Here is a 16,607-nt window from a genome sequence, read left to right as displayed (position 1 = left end):
CCTTCACTATGGCGGAGGAGAATTGCCCCACTGCTGGAAGGAGCAGGTGAAAACGTAAAATAAAATGATAATAAAGCAATTATTAAACTGCTTTATTATCATTTTGTTTGACCTGTAGGAGCTGGTTAGAAGAAGCAGCTGTCATCCGAGTCCTGGGGGCGGGGCCATCAGCAGCAGAAGTGGTGGGCACTGGGCACTGCTGTCAGTGCGCATGTGAGTTTGGCTGGCTGTCTCAAGACGGCCAAACCGACATGCGCACTGACCTCTCCCCAGCCCGAGCTGCATTGCTGATGGAGAGAACAGCAGGTGCAGGCTTCCAGTCCCCTTTGGAGCGGTATACAAGCCCGCTCAGGCCAATCCCAGCGCTTCGAGAAGTGCTGGGATTGGCCGTAGGGGAGTCTCGTAGACTGTGCTCATGGGAAATGCAGTTTGCAGTTCCTGGACCAGAAGAGCACCGAGGCACGGGAGAAGAGGATCATAGAAGCGGCGGCCAGCAGCAGGAAGGTAAGTGTACTTTTTTTCTTGTTCCCCCCCCCCCCCCCGAGCTGTCCCCCCACTTCGTGTTGGCAGCAGCCGCCACTGCACTAGAGGCCTATGCATTTAGAAGGATGTATTCATTCCTTAGAATGGTGTCTCTCTTCATGAAAATGAGGGAATATCCTTTTCACTTGCCTGTATTTCTAAAACAGAAGCATGCACAGGCCACTGAGACATTGCTGAATGTCCATTACGAATGGTTGTAGAAGGGATTATTGGCTCCTTTCCTTGGGGAAGGGGAAGCCTTAGGGGTCATGAAGAGTCTTGAGGAGCACACCCACTCTTGTAATTTCAGGCTTAAGTCTGACAGTGCTTACCATCGAGGGGGCGTTCAGGTAACTCAAAGGAGGAACCGGCCTCTAACACTCAATCCCTTGGGGAAGTGGTGGGTAGTGCTGCTCTTCGATCCCATGCTGCCTGTGAGGTGCAAACTATGACAGTGTGTACTTGTCAGCACAACATCTCCATTAATTCAGGGACATAGCTATCATTGGTGAAGCTGGTGCAGTGGCAGGAGGGCTCAAGGCTGTGGTGCTTGAGGCAGCTTCATCCCTAAGGGAACCCCTTGAAGCTCCTACAAGAGCCCAGGGGCAATGAGAATGAGGCTTTGCCCACAATTAACCAGTCTCATGGGTCAACAACATCTCATGGTTCAAAAAGATCTCAAAGGAGGAGGAAAAAAGAACTAACATTACTGGAATAATAAAAACCTAGCAACTCACCCCAATAAAATGGAGGGCAGGAGCACTGAGAAGAATGGGAATGGCCTACCCCTAGCTCGATTACACCACCTCCAGCCCAGCAAAGGGTCACTGTACAAGAGTATCCCTTTAAGCAACCCTTTGCAACCTCTAACCCTGCTGTGAGAGCTGGTGCATCTTCACACCCCTGTCAGCGATAAAACCTGAGACCGCATCCAGCACCCAGCCAGAGACTGAAAGACTATGTGTGAAAAATTGGGTTATGGGTTAAGGGAGGTGAAACCCTACCCAAGTAATAGCAACAAAACCTGTCAGGATGAACCACAAAAGTCACTAAATGTAAACCTGTGCTTAGCCCTCTGGTAGCTTGGCACAAAGGTAGTCAGGCTTAACTTACAGACCATGCCAAAAACCTCGGCATCATACTAGATTCATCACTCGCCATGAACCGACAGGTCAACGCCGTCACCTCCAGCTGCTTCAACACCCTCCTCATCCTCCGAAAGACCTTCAAATGTATCCCCCTGAGTCAAGGAAGAAGTCACCCACGCACTCATCACTAGCAAACTGGACTACAGAAACGCTCTCTACGCCGGCATCAACAAGTCCCTACTCCGTAAACTCCAGACGATACAGAACACCACGGCCAGATGCGTGAGGGCTCTTATAAAGGTGTTCTTAGCCACCCCCAACGTGCTCAAGTCAACATTACTCCACATTTCTCTGCCCTCTGACTTAGCTCTATATACTTTCAAAGCAGGGTATAGCTGTCTATCTTGCAATACCAGATGCATTTTTAAAATAGGTGCTGCAACCTGGATAAGGTTCAAACTGCTTCTCTCATCCTGCAAGGCCTAAGACATTGATTTAGTGAGGTAAATCCCCTGGTAGGAAAACTCACTGACCCTATCTCATGGTTTGCCCTCCAAGAATATAGAAAATCCAAAACACTTGTGTGGGCTGATGGCCATAAATTTAGTCTTTGTATGATTGACCAGCAGTCCACACTTGCTACAAAAAGCAGCGACTTTTCCCACTAAACATTGTAGACCACTCTGGATTTTTGATATTAGTAGGGTGTTGTCTGCGGATAACAGGAGAGGAATCTTGGAACCTGCTAAACGAGGCGCATCATTCATATCATCTTCAAGGTGGGATGCCACATCATCAGTCTAACATAGATGCAGAACCACATTGTCGCAGTTCATAGTGTAGGTGTTTTATTTTTAAATCCGACCCTCTGGTATGGTCCCCTATATGACTGCACAGAACACGCAAAGAATGAGTGAATGACATGATTGTGTCATCCGCTTCTAAAACCTACCATGTATGTTAGTTTGTTTGCAATCCTGCCACCCTCAATTGTAGTGTATATCTCCTCCTATAAGAAATATAATGTGACATTTCATTTATAACATTTACTGCAAAATGCTATCAAAACAGAATTTGCAATGTCTAGGTAACCTGGGCTGAAGAGAGAGTCTAGTGGTGGAACTACATTCATATAATAAATACCCTGCCAGGAGTTTTGAGATATTAAATCCATTCTACCTGGGTTCATCAAAAGAGCATTCTGTACATATGCCCACTTCAAGACCTCCCCTTCCAGTTGCCACTTCAAGTGAGTCCCACTCAAAGCCTACACTGGGATGGGAGCCAAACCTAGGGCTTAAGAAGAACAATATCAGTGACTAAATACATTCTACTATACTAATTCAGAAGGAAGGCTGTTGACAGTCACTGCAACCGTACCCTCCAGGAGGCCTAGCCCATGTGTTAGATCGAGGGAGGTTTCCACTGAAGGTTGCTGGAGGAACTGACAGGGCAACTGGTGGAGTTGGGAGACAGGAGAGCGCTCTGTTCAGTGGAGACACACATTAACCAGTTTTAATATTTGGTGCATAGACATAGAGGTTACGTTTGATGCTACAAAGGTTGTATCGAGGGAAGGAAGTGTATCTCTCAGATGAATAACTGGGCGTGGCTAGTCTGGAAATTATATTAGTGTTAGTCAAATCTCAATATTATTGACTGACCTTTTAAAACTTCATGCTTGGCCTTCTCCAAGGAGAGATTCCCTCTTGTTCTGAAGGGTTGTATGTCAAGATATTGACCCCACAAATAACAGCCTACAACAATATTGATATAGATGTGCAGTCCACTTCTACATACCTTGAATATATGCATATTATCTAGAAACATAATGTGGAGTTCAAAATAGTAAACCTATGTCTTCCTAGATATACTCACCTGGATGATCTAGTGACGGTTAGTATTCTGGAGTAGATATGTATGGAAGTTTATGTCAAAAACTCAATATTCTGGATGTACGCCTTCTGAAGAGACGCTAAAGCATCCTTGCTTGCTGTACCATAGAATTCTGTCTGAAGCTCTTGTATAGGAACCTAGACACTGCATTGAGACCTACACCCCACAACTGGAAGAAGAGAGGAGACATTTCTGAATCTGATAACTTTTCCACAGGGTACCACTGCTACTAGAACTTGTGGAACTGCTTTTGACCTTTTTTTAAAACAGGGGCATCCGGCAGACCCTCCCGAAATAACAACATAACCTCAGTGGACTCGACTGCTTTTCGGACTCTGAGTTTTTTCTCTAGGGAGGCTATCACTCAACTGAGAGACCACTATCTCTGTCTGGGTGTTGACCCTGACCCAGCGCATGCGCTGCTCTGGCGAGACTTATTGAGAGGGCTCCAAAAAGTGCTACCAGGCCAGCCTAGAGCTACAGTGCATGTGCGCGGGCGCGCGCAACGCACTTTACCGAGATTACTTTCACTTTCGCGGCCGCACAGCCGCTTGGCATTGCCAATAGGTCTCGCTTTTGGGACCTTATAAGTATTTAGTTATGCAACTGTTGCATAGCTAAACACTTATAAGGTCCCAAAGACGAGACCTATTGGCTATGCCAATGCTTGTTTTTTTCCCCCATGAGCTGGTTTCTGTTTCCTTTTTTAATTTTGAACGCTACATCCCATTTTCTGCATGTTTGTGACAATTTGTTTACATTTCCATTCTTGTCTTTTTGACTGGTCTTGTCTGGGACTTTTAATTTCTTTGTTTTCTATGGGCCCGATGTACAATCGATATTCCTAATGTATGAAACTCTTTTGAGTTATTATTAGTGGTTCATAGTGGGTTGCAAATAGATCAACTACAGGAAAATAATGTGGTAGGTTGCAAATTGGGACCGATTACAGCCATTACAGGGATGGTGGCCTCCTGAGGTCAGCAGTCCACTGTGTCTGTTTTAAATAAAGCAGTCTTTTTTTTTTAAAGCAGCCCGTTTTCCATACTTGCTCAATGATTCGATGTACAGAATATGCCCCTATGAATAGTAAGCAACTATTGCAGTGCATAAACTTTTGAATATGTGGAAGATATTCATCATTAACCCCTTAACTGCTAGGCATTTCTGCCAAAAGTGCTGAGCCATTTTTTTGGCTATTTGGGGCGATTCACGCTTACGGCTCCATAACTTTTTTCCACATAAGCTATCCACACAAAAGTTGCATCATTTTTCCAACTTACTGAGAATTCTGATGGTTACCAAGGTTTGTGGATTACCCTGGATTTGACCAAAAAAATAGGCAAAATATAGCAACATTTTGAGTTTTTGGGGAAAAATAGGAAAAAAGTGCTCTGAATAAAAGTGTCAGTCTTTCTCCTAAATATGGCATCAAGAAATAGTTTGCTGTGCTAAATTCACCATCTTCCCAGTTTTCAGGAACTTGCAAAGCTGAATTTTAAAAAACGATGTTTTAATCACAGTTTTTCCTATGTTTTGTGCCCTCAACCTACTTCTAGTTTCTGGTGGAAACCAGTGTGAAACCCATGGGTGATCCAGGAAAGCTATAGATTTATGAAAAGTAGATAGAATCCCGAATTGAGCAAGGGTTCATAAGTGTAGATCCATCAAGGTTTTACCACAGAAACTTAGGGGCCTATTAGGATCGCCCGCCACCCTAGCGGTGCTGGGACCGGCCGCCAGTGGTGTGGCGGTCCCGCCCCTCCAATTAGGATGCAACCGCCACGGTGGCATCCTCCATTCCCAGCATTGTGGCGGACGGTGCTGTGAGCACCGCCCGCCAAAATGCTGGGAATGCCTGCCACCTTGTCCGTGAGAATGTGCACACCCCACATACCCTGGGGGCCCGCAACAGGCCCCCAAAAGCAAAATCCGCATGCCTCGTTGCCGCCACGGAAAGGCTGCTTCCCGCTCTCATGCTAATATGGATGGCGGTGTCTAGCAGACACCGCCACCATATCCAGACCCTTTTCCGGCGGAAAACCGGCGGACTGTCTTTCCGTCCGCGGGGGTCCCCCCGCCATACTAATATGGCAGGCGGGAAATGGGTGGCGGGCAGGGTATGATGTAGGGCGGATTGCCACCACCATGCGGGTGGTGGCGATCCGCCCCACATCATAATAGACCCCTAAGTGTTGAATTAAAGAAATATTTAAAATAAATATTAAAAAACAAAGCCATTTTTTACAACAATTTCATCTGTACCTTTTTAACAGGATGGCCAATTTACAAAAGCAGTATACCATTATGTCCTCTAGACTCTTTTGGTTGGAGGCATATATAGGGTTTGAAGGTTCTCTAAGAGCCCAAGGTACCCACAGACAACGACTGAGTTGCGCCGTACAATGGTTTTTATTTGTGTACTGAGTATAGCATATAGTGAAATATTTACAGTGAAAAATGGGTATCAAGGACACCTATGTATTTCTGAAATGGGCACAAGACATGGAGTTTAGGAGCAGTGGTTATTTGTACATCTCTGACTTTGTAGGTACTCGTACTAACATGATTTAAAGGGTATTTTTTCAAAATATCTTCTATCTTACACACTGGCTTACATTTGGAAGTCACAAATGCAGCGAAATCCAATGGGTGAAAACAAGTGTTCTACTATATTATGCTCCCACGTGTCTTTCAATAAAAACGGTACCTCACTTTTGTGGGTAGGCCTAGTGCCATGATTGGAAATGGAACAAAACCCAACATGGACACCACACTTTTATCAACTGAAAAATTACACGTTTTTACATTGTGGGTAGCTATAGATTTTGGGCTCTAGCTCAGTTGGCACCTCGGGAAACCTAGCAAACCTGAACATTTTTTAAAACTTTTGGGGTAATTCAAGGTGAGGTGATGTGCACGGCTCTCACCAGGTTTTTTTTACAGCGAATCCCTTCCAAACCTTAAACATCGACTAAAAACACATTTTCCTCATCTTTTTGTGATGGAAAGTTCTGGAATCTGTGGGGAGCCACAAACATCCTTACACCTAGCATTTGCCCAAATCTCCCCATAAAGCTGGTATCTACTTGTGTGGGCAGACCAAGTGCTTGCGATAAGAAATGGCCCAAAACTCAAATGGATGCATCACATTTTTCCACTCAAAACTGACCCTTTTGTTGCAAAGTGGTTAGTTGTGGATGTTGGTCCCATGGAAACCTAGCAAAATACAGATTTTTGAAAAGTAGACATCCAGTGGAATCCAGGATGGGGGGACTTGCGTGGCTCTCACTTGGTTTTTTCACCCAGAATTCCTTGCAGACCACAAACTATGACTAAAAAAAACACATTTTCCTCCCCTTTCTATGATGGAAAGTTCTGGAATCTGCGTGGAGCCACAAACTTCCTTCCACCCACTATTTCCCCACGTATTCCAATAAAAATGGTACCTCACTTGTGTTGGTTGGCCTACTGCCCAAAGCAGGAAACAGCCCAAAACTCAATATGGGTACATCACATTTTTCCACCTTAAAACTGACCTTTTTTAAAAAAAGTGAGTAGCTGTGGATTTTGTGCCATTGCTCAGCCAGCACCTACAGAAACCTAGGAAACGTGCACATTTTTTAAAACTAGACAACTCGGGGAGTCCAAGATTGTGTGACTTGCGTGGCTATCACTAGGTAATTTTAACAAAAGAACTTTGGTTAAAAATACACATTTCCCTTACATTTATGTGATGGAATGTTCTGAAATCTGCGGGTGGCCAAAATTTCCTAACGCCCTGAGTTGCCACATGTCCCCCGATAAGAACGGATTACTACTTGTGTGGGCAAGCCCAGAGACCAGGACACAAAAGGCCCTAAACTGCTACATTGATAGATAAGCAATAGGGGTAGCTGCTGTAAGTGGGGCCGTGCTGTGGCACCACTGATGCAAACCTACAAACCACAGCCATTTATGAAAATTAGAAAACCAGGGGATTCCAGGGTGGTGTGCCTTGCATGGATCCCATGAGTTTTTCTTATCCACAATGCCTTTTAAACCTCAAACGTTACCTGAAATCACGCATTTTCCTTACATTTTTGGGATGGAAACTTTCAGAATTCCAGGAATTTACAGAGTTCATACCACCCAGCATTACCTCACTTAGGCCTATAAAAATGCTGCACCATTTGTGTAGCTGGGCCTACTGCTCATGACAGGAATGGATCAAACCACAAAAAAATCTGCACCACTTCTATGGCTGGGTCTAGTGCTCACGACAGGAACGGATAAAGCTGAGGTTGCAACAATCTGCCCCGGGGGCCAGATTGGGGGTATTCACCCCCCATCAGCCCCCAACCCTACATTTTGCTTTGTGTTTTTTACCAGGTGTCTAGTAAGCTTTCTGTCCCCTGGGGGTAATCTCCCCCCTCGGCCCCCTCCCCTGTATATTTTTTTTTCTAAACTTTCCCTGGTGTCTAGTTGGCTTTCTGACCCCGGGGAGAGCAGATTGAGGGTAATGACTCCCATCGGCCCACAAGGGGGTCAGAAAAAATGATGCTGCAGTTTTGGGGGGGTGAGGGCAATGCCCATGGTGGGCAGCCCCAAACATTTATTTATATTTTTTGTGTTATTCCCATGTGTCTAGTGGGCTTTCTGCCTCCCGGAGTGGGCAGATCGGGGGTAATCACCCCCATCCTCCTCCAAGGGGGGCAGACAGACTGAAATTATTGGGGGTGGTGGGGAGAGCACAAGCCTCTTGCCTGAGGGGTCGCTCCCTCATTTCCCTGTGGACTTCTGGGTGGATCCCTGTTTGGGGGTCAATCTCCTATGGTGATCCCCATGCAGGGATCTACTGGGCAGAGATATCATTGGAAAGGGGAAAGTCTCACCATTTCAACAATACCTCTCCTGTAACAATCAGTGCTCGGGCTGAGATATGCCCCGAGCATTGATGCAGTGAAAGTAAAACAAGCCCATTGGCTAACATTGCATGTCCTTTCCTCGTGATATCATACTTGGAATTGACATCCCGTTGTCCCATCCTTCACAACACTACAGCCCATGACATCTTAAAATGTAGATTTGATACAAATAATGACACCTCAGGATTAAAACCTCAAATTTCAATGAGTTTGTTCCAGTAAGTTATGAAATGCCAGGAGAGTGTTCCAAAGTGCAGTACTAGGATATGCATATCCCAAAATTAATGTTGTAAGGAGGATTTATGTTGCTCAAACAGTTTAAATATTTTGAGAAAGTAAACAGCCATTGTATGGTCCCGGGGTCCCTATCCCCTAGGGCTGAATTTGCAGATTCCTTGCTCGTAAGAGCGCAGACAGGGAACTGTTTTCCTGCCCGCTTTCTTACGGGCAGGGAATCACAGAATAGCAGGGAGCTAGTGTGGCCGCGGGGCCATGGGGCTTCCCCCCATGACTCCAAATACTGAATTAATGTGGTGGAGTGTGCTGTGTGGCCCCTGGGGCACCACAGTTTTAAAAAGAAAAGAAAAAGGGATTTCTGTCTCCTGTGGGGCTGCTAACAGGGAGGCAGTGGGACCGACGGGGCCCTGGGGTTCCCTGGTGGCCCTCAGCAAATATTAAACATGTGGGTGTCCTGGGTGGGAACGCAGCACCTAAAAACATAACAAAATAAATAAATGAGTAATAAATGAGCAGAAGGATACACTCATTAATTATTCACTGCTTCTTGCAAGGATCACCCCATAATGCCCTGCAAGGGCATTTTAAATATATTTTTGGAGCCTGGTAGTGTCATTAGAAGGGGCAGGGGACAACCAACCATTTTATTAATGTTGTGGTGGGGGGCTGCAGGGTTTAAAGCAGCACCCCAGCAACATAAAAAAAACAAGAAGTCTCCTGAGTCATTAAATCTAATGCATTATTGATGTTCAGTTTTAAAAGCACTCCTAGCTGTAGTTCTCTGTTCTTCAGCTCAAGTGCAGGTCCCCTTTGTGGCTTGATTTATGGGTGCACTTTGTAGCTTAAAAAATGTTAATAAAAGACTCAAAGATATGTTGATTTTTTTCTAATAAAACATTATTAACATTTTTAATGTACTGTTAGTTTTTATGATGCGATTATGGTCAAATTTGTGTGATGCTGCTTCGCGCAATATCAAGGAGGATCACAATCTGTGTGATGCCACTTGCTGTAAAGTCACTAGTGTGTTAAAGGGTGTGTGCTGTAACTACATCTTCCTAATTCATTACCCCGAAATAACGCTAGATCTCTGCCTACATTTCTTTCCAATATATCCGAAATAGTACCCTATATCTACTAAGAACTCATATGTTTCACTACCATAATGGCTGAGTGAATGTAAGACTTTGTTCCTTGAGGGTTACATGTTTGAATATCAATGGTTCAGAATTCTGCTGAGTTTGTGAAAAACAGCAGCAGCAAATAAACGCAAAGTCATATGTTTTTCATGTTTCGATCTCACTCTTACCAGGCCGGTAATCCAGATTCAGAGGCAAATAGGAGTTTGCACTCATAATGGGCATTAAAGTAGTCCAAGTAGTTCTAAATACCACACACATTTCCTAGCACAAATGTTAGCAGGTAAGCCCGGCAGAATTTGCGTGGGCAGATTCCATGACATTCTGAAATTTGTCTCAAAAATCAGTTTTATTACATTATCCCCCATACTGAGGTGTGGAACTCAGAACTGGCATGTAAGATTGCACTTTGCAAGGTGGCAAATAAGCATGTACCTGTATCTATAGATACATCTTTACTCCACACTGAATTCCTTCCCTGGCAAATGTAGTGCAGTGAAGCATTGCGTTTACTAGAATAGCCGGAACCAACATGTCCGATGTAGAACCAGGAGGACTGGATACATCAAAAGCGTTCAGAATAACCCCTGACTATGTCAAGGAGTTCCATTATAGATCCACTGTACACAAATGTATTGTATGCGGCTATCCTGAAAATCCGGCATGGATCCCATACATCTGGATCTGCATTGGGCACCCATAGTCTCAAACGTAATAATTAACAGGAAGGAACTTCCAATGTAAATATATATCATGACAACTGTGGGTTATTTGTGAGGGATATCTGCAAGCAGGATCCTCTGATGGCCAGCTGCTGATCCCTGCATTACATAGCATACATATAGTCATAAATTAGGGGTAGACAAAACCAGTGCATTGCATTTATGCATTTTTTCTGGAAGTAGATTTATTTTTCTCGGATGTGAAGCTACCCATGGATTTGTTAATCTGTTTTTGCCATTATCCCTCATTCCCAAATATGGTACATTGTCTCATAGCTTGTACATTCACGGACAACGCTTTCCCTAGAGAGCACATTTCAGTCCACCTCTAAGGTTGAGGAGATGTGCAAAAAGTTCAAAGCCTGCCAGAAGGACACATTTGTTTTTGTGCTTTATGAATCTCCCTTCTCTCCTTGCAGGGGAGCTGTGATCGCGCACAGGTTTAAGTATAATAAAGTATGATATTATGCCACGAGTGCCCATAATAAAGGTTGTGATAAAACTGCATGGCTCTGGTGACATTTTCACATTGGCTGACCTTCAGCAGGGGGCTGATGTTGGCCCAAGAAATCCCTTAATTTCAACAAAGGTTTATTGCACTTTTATAGCTAGCTCTTTTAATTGTTCATTTTATGGCCGGGTTCCCTGCTCAATAGACACACAGAAGCTGTCCGATGATGTAATTTGTGGTTTGGGTCGCAGCCATTTGCTTTGTTACCATGGGGATAACCGCGGCTCAGCTGAAAAACAATAGCTGAAAGAATCCGCAGCTCCCCGAGGATGTTTCCAATCTGCAGCACGGCAACAGTGCACACAAACAGAACATCACCACTATCTAGGAGAAAATAACGCAATGAAAGGAATAATTCTGTGCAGCAGCATTTACGTCTTTTGCAGGGGAGCACTGCGGGGGGGGGGGGGGTTACTTGGGGTGTTACACCTCCCTAATGAACGTATTGTTTAGTAAATAAGGGTACAGGTGCTTTCAGTCGGGTAATGTGAGGTGGCTGTCGGATTTCACCTAGGATTTTTACATGCACACACAGACAAAAAGACTTACACAGAAAAAAAACACACACACACACTCTCTATCTCTCTTCTCTGTTTTGAAGTTCTTAAAACTGTTGGTTATTTTACAATATATTGTCTTTTAAGCAACCCTAGCAATCTGCACTGCTATCTATCCCTTCCCATTTCCCCTTAAGCCCCCTTCTGCCCTCCTTCCAAAATAATGTATTTTACCCAGTGGTGGCTGGCACAGATCGGGGGTGGGGGGACGGAGGGCGGGTGGGGGGGGGGGTCCAGATGAGGGGGTAAAGAAAGAAAAGAAACGTACCTCCTCGCCGTGTCTCGCCGCTCTCTCCACTGTCATCTCCGGAACAGGAAGATAGCACCCAGGAAGCACCCAGGCTCCCCTGAGCCAATCACAACGCTGCAATGTAGCGTTGTGATTGGTCTGGGCACCATGGGTCAGCGCTCTGACGTGGCCTGGGGGTCTGGGCATGTTCTCCACCTAGGCTGTAATGCAGCCTGGATGGAGAATATGCAAAGTGTGCATTAAAGTTTGGCCGGGCCGAGAGTGCCTGCCAAACATTCATGCGCACTTTAGGGAGAGTAAACAACTCCTCCCCCTCGACTGTCCTGTAAGCAGAGCAGCCTCACCCTCCTTGCAAGCAAAAGACACACAATTGATGGACGGAATACAGAACAAATCAAAACATTCACCCCCAGTCAAGAGATCTGGGTTAAATCCATCATTCTTTTGCTCACCATGCCACCCCAGTTTAGACCTGGCCATATGCAAATCAGTCTTGACCCTGTGCCTCATGGGAACAGTCCAGCCCGAACTGCCAAGCCAGGTCCTCCCTGGACTGGAAACAAGCATACTTTGGGCTCACTGTGCCACTGGAATCATGCTATCCTGGCTGAAGAGGGGTGAAACACCGAAACCGGTCCTAGGATGCTTGGTTCCGGTTGGTTCCGGTCCATATGGCCAGGTCTAAACTGGGGTGGCATGGTGAGCAAAAGAATGATGGATTCAACCCAGATCTCCTGACTGGGTTGCAGACTTTGTTCTGCATTCCGTCCATTAATTGTGTGTTTTTTGCCACCTTCCTTGCAAGGCTGCCGCAACAAGGAAAAAATTGAAAGTTATTATCATTTTATTTTGAGGTTTCGCCTGACCCAGCGCATGCGCTGGTCTGGCAAGACTTTTTGAGAGGGCTCCAAAAAGTGCTACCAGGCCAGCCTAGACCTACTGTGCATGTGCGCGGCCACGCGCGCCGCGCCTGACGAGAGTACTTTCACTTTCGTGGCCGCACGGCCGCTTTGATGTTTGACCGCGATTGCGATCACTTACGCTTGTTGGATTTGTGGCCTTTTTAATCTCAGAACAAACCTTAACCCCTAAGAGCAAAGGGCAAGAGATCGATTTACACCAGGAACAAACTCTAAATGAGGCATTACTGTTAGTTAGCAATAAATAATCCAAGATGAAAAGCCTACACATCAAGTGACATTAAATTAAAAAAAGGCTTCTGCAATTGAACCCTTTAATGTCACTTGTCTTAAAAAAAACCCATTAAGACTCGCAAATATCATTCCTCTCCAGAAGATGTGCAAATCTGTTTCTCATTGTTTGCTTTTTCTAGGAATCGTATTAAACAATGAACTCTTCAAGTGATATTATGTTTTTATAACTAACCACCTTGCTCCAAATCTACGAAAACAAGAAGAAAAATACTACATCTAACAAAGGAATAAGCAGGGTAGAGCAACTGAAAAAGGCAAATGCATTTAAACACCACAGGCTTGCGATGGTAAAAACTCATACCAGGGTTTTCAGTTTTTTTTAACAGATGACCTGCAGTTTGAGAACTCTTGAAAAGAAATGGACTGCATTCTCTGTACAGCTAGGAATAGGTACATTTTGGAGTACAATAACACAGGAGTCAGTGAGCACCAAGGATGTGGGAAATAATATCGGCGCTTGTGGTGTTTAATCAGGGTTATTCAAAACAATAGGTGTTCATTTACAGCACTGTCTCACCCTTCTTCGGACTGTAATTCGGTCTTACACTTTGTTTGACATTTTTGCAGAGAATTGAACGTGGGCAGATCTTTTGTGCCAATGTGGAAACTCCACATTTGTTAAGGACTGTCACAGGTTTTCTCCATTGACATATCCCAATCCTTGTCAGATCAATACACTCAGAGTGATCAGCAGCATCAGCCTGCAAAGTGAGAGATCTAAATTAGGACTGTTTTTTTTAGGTCTGGCCTAGAGTTTCCATTAGCTGGCTCACCAGCCTCGTGTATTCCAAAAAATGTGAGAGAACGTGTGTGTGAGAGACAGTGAGAGTGTGAGGGAGACAGCATCCTCGGTCAGCCTACTTCATTCATGGGTCTGTTCAAGTGCTATTCACATTTTGTTTCCACCCATCAGAGAGCATACACCCCTGCACAGTGGGTCAGCCTACTTCAGTCGCTGGCTCTCTTCAATGCGAGTGATAGTATTGTTTTTTAGCACTTCTGCCTAAAACTGTAGTGGCAGAGTTGGTGGGCCAATTCTCTGCTTTCATTTCATGTTATTTAAATGTATTTTTTGTGATGGGTAATTTATGTTTTTTACAAACATTTGCACACTATGTTTCGACAGCTGCAGTTTTACTTTTTATTGCTTTCAATGCCTACTGCATATGTTTGCAAAAGAAAGAAATAACACAAACTGAATACAAATTGAAACAAAAGTAGTCATTTTCTCCGCTATAATACCCTCAATTAGAATTGCATTAAAATGTGTTCAAACTAAGCTCTGCAATGTGGCTTATGATTCCGCAGGATCCACAGAAATAAAATCCACACCAGGAGAGGTTACTGAGTTTATGAAGGGGATATCAAGGCCACTGTGATTCCAAAATCAAACAAGCATTGGCATAGCCAATAGGTCTCGCCTTTGGGACCTTATAAGTGTTTAGCCATGCAATGGTTAATGTTGCTGCACCAAGGATTTTGTGCTGGATAACTAAACACTTATAAGGTCCCAAAGGCGAAACCTATTGGCTATGCCAATGCTTGTTAAAGACTAGTAGGCCTGGAGACAGACTCGCACTTCAGAGATAAATCTAGATTAGGCATTAACTCTATCCCACACATTTGTAGGTGTTGGGTCTGCAAACACACAAATGTGTGCAGTGTGCTTCAGTTAACGCCAACATCATTTCTAGCAGCCGCTGCTCTGGCCACTTGTTTGTCGTGCATTTGGGAAGGATTATACACAATATATTTATATATACAATAAACACAGTCGTTCAAACACAGAACGTACAAGAACACACACAAGCACGTATACGGACTCCTAAGCATGCCCAGGAGAACACAGGCACACACAAACACACACAGACCGGCACTAGAACACAGGTAAGCACACACATATGCTATCAGATTTACAGTATGCATGGGCATATAAATATTTCCTGCGTCTCTCTTTAGCACCAGGACGCACACCACCAAGGCCAGTGCACTGTGACCCCCTGCCCAGTGCTCTGGTTGCACCAAGACTCGCACCATCCAGCCCGTGCAGTGTCTCTCTGTCAGACGCTCTGGGTGCACACCATCTCTAGTGCAGTGTGTCTCCTTGCCCAGCGCTCTGGGTGCACCTGGAAGCACACCCCCCAAGCAGTATCTGTAGTTAACAAATATACTTCCTACCATTTTTATGTGAGTTTAGAATGTCTCTGTTTGTATCTTTTATGTTATTCATATACTCTAAAGTCCTTATGTAATGTAATGTAACTGGTTTTATTGTAAAGCGCTCTGACACCTTCGGGTAAAGTTCGCGCTATATAAAAATGCATAATAAATAAATCCCTGTGAGGCCCCACCCCGTCCTCCTCCTTCCTGCTGTACATTGTATCTTCAATTACTGTTGCCTGCGTATATTTGCGTCACTCTGTGTGCCTTCTTCACATACCAAGCATTTACAATGCAATAGGTCTCGCATTTGGAAAAGATTGAGCTATTGGCATTGTAAATGACAATGCTTTTTATTTATATGTTGGTTTTGAAAATGGATAAATAAAAGGCATTGTCATTTACTAAGACAATAGCTTACACTCCCGCAAATGCGAGACCTATTGCATTGCAAATGCTTGTTCCTTTTGTTACACTGCTTAAATGCAGTGGGGCGAAGCTCATCCGCCTTAACGGAGAAGCCGCCACTGATTTTACCATGATATAAAAGCGTGATTGTTGGGCAAATTCGAGATAACCACCCCCCAAATCTTACAGATCAAGCTATACCCCTTTATCTTATATGTAGAGCAACAGGAAGAGCAGTGGTCATGTGTGCTTTTGACACGCCATTATCTCCTCTCCTAATGTGCAAGCCAGTCGTGCCTAGCATAGGATTTCTACTCGGGGTACACGCTCCAGTACAAATTCCTACATGTAGACAAAAGCACAGGAGTCAGACATATAAAATATGTGCTTTATGTTTAAAACAGAACTTAAATAAAGAGCAGTAGGGGATTTACCACTTGATCCATTACTTAAGGCTGGTTTCACTAGGTGTCAGAATTTGAGGCAATTGCAAGTCACCCTACGTTAATGGATGTAGCATTGTGTCACAAACTAGAGTTTTTGCACTGTTGCACCCCAGACACACCCCTTTTGCATACGTTAACAGGGGGTTGATGCAAAGTGGTTTGGTCCAGCATGGGGGTCCGATTTCAGGGCACAATACCTTTTGCGTGTGAACATTGATTGCCTCTGCTGTTACCAACAATTAATCTGGGCTAAGTGTCATGAGTAGAGAGGGCAGATCCTCCCTACTGTAAGCACGCAAGCCACTTTTTGAAATCATTGGCTAGTTAGGGGTACCAATCTAAAAAAGTACTCATCTCACAAGAAATTACTGGGATGAGGCAGATGGAATCAGAATATTGGCATTACTGATATGTAATCAAAACACCACTAAGACAAGATACCTGTAACCACAATCTGAACAGATATTGGACGCAAACAAACTTTTCCATAACACATACCATAGACATCAATCACAAAAAAACAGTTACTAGATCATAGTGGTGTCAATAA

General features: G+C 44.4%; 1 protein-coding gene across 2 annotated transcripts in view; it reads right to left on the bottom strand.

The window, feature by feature from the left end:
- RAB3C (RAB3C, member RAS oncogene family) overlaps positions 1 to 16,607 on the bottom strand; it is a 360,060-nt gene that overhangs the window by 51,105 nt on the left and 292,348 nt on the right. The window lies entirely within an intron of this gene.

This window comes from Triturus cristatus, chromosome 2_1 (genome assembly GCF_964204655.1).
Source record: "Triturus cristatus chromosome 2_1, aTriCri1.1, whole genome shotgun sequence".
Lineage (NCBI taxonomy): Eukaryota > Metazoa > Chordata > Amphibia > Caudata > Salamandridae > Triturus > Triturus cristatus.
This window is presented reverse-complemented; position numbering and strand designations above follow the sequence as displayed.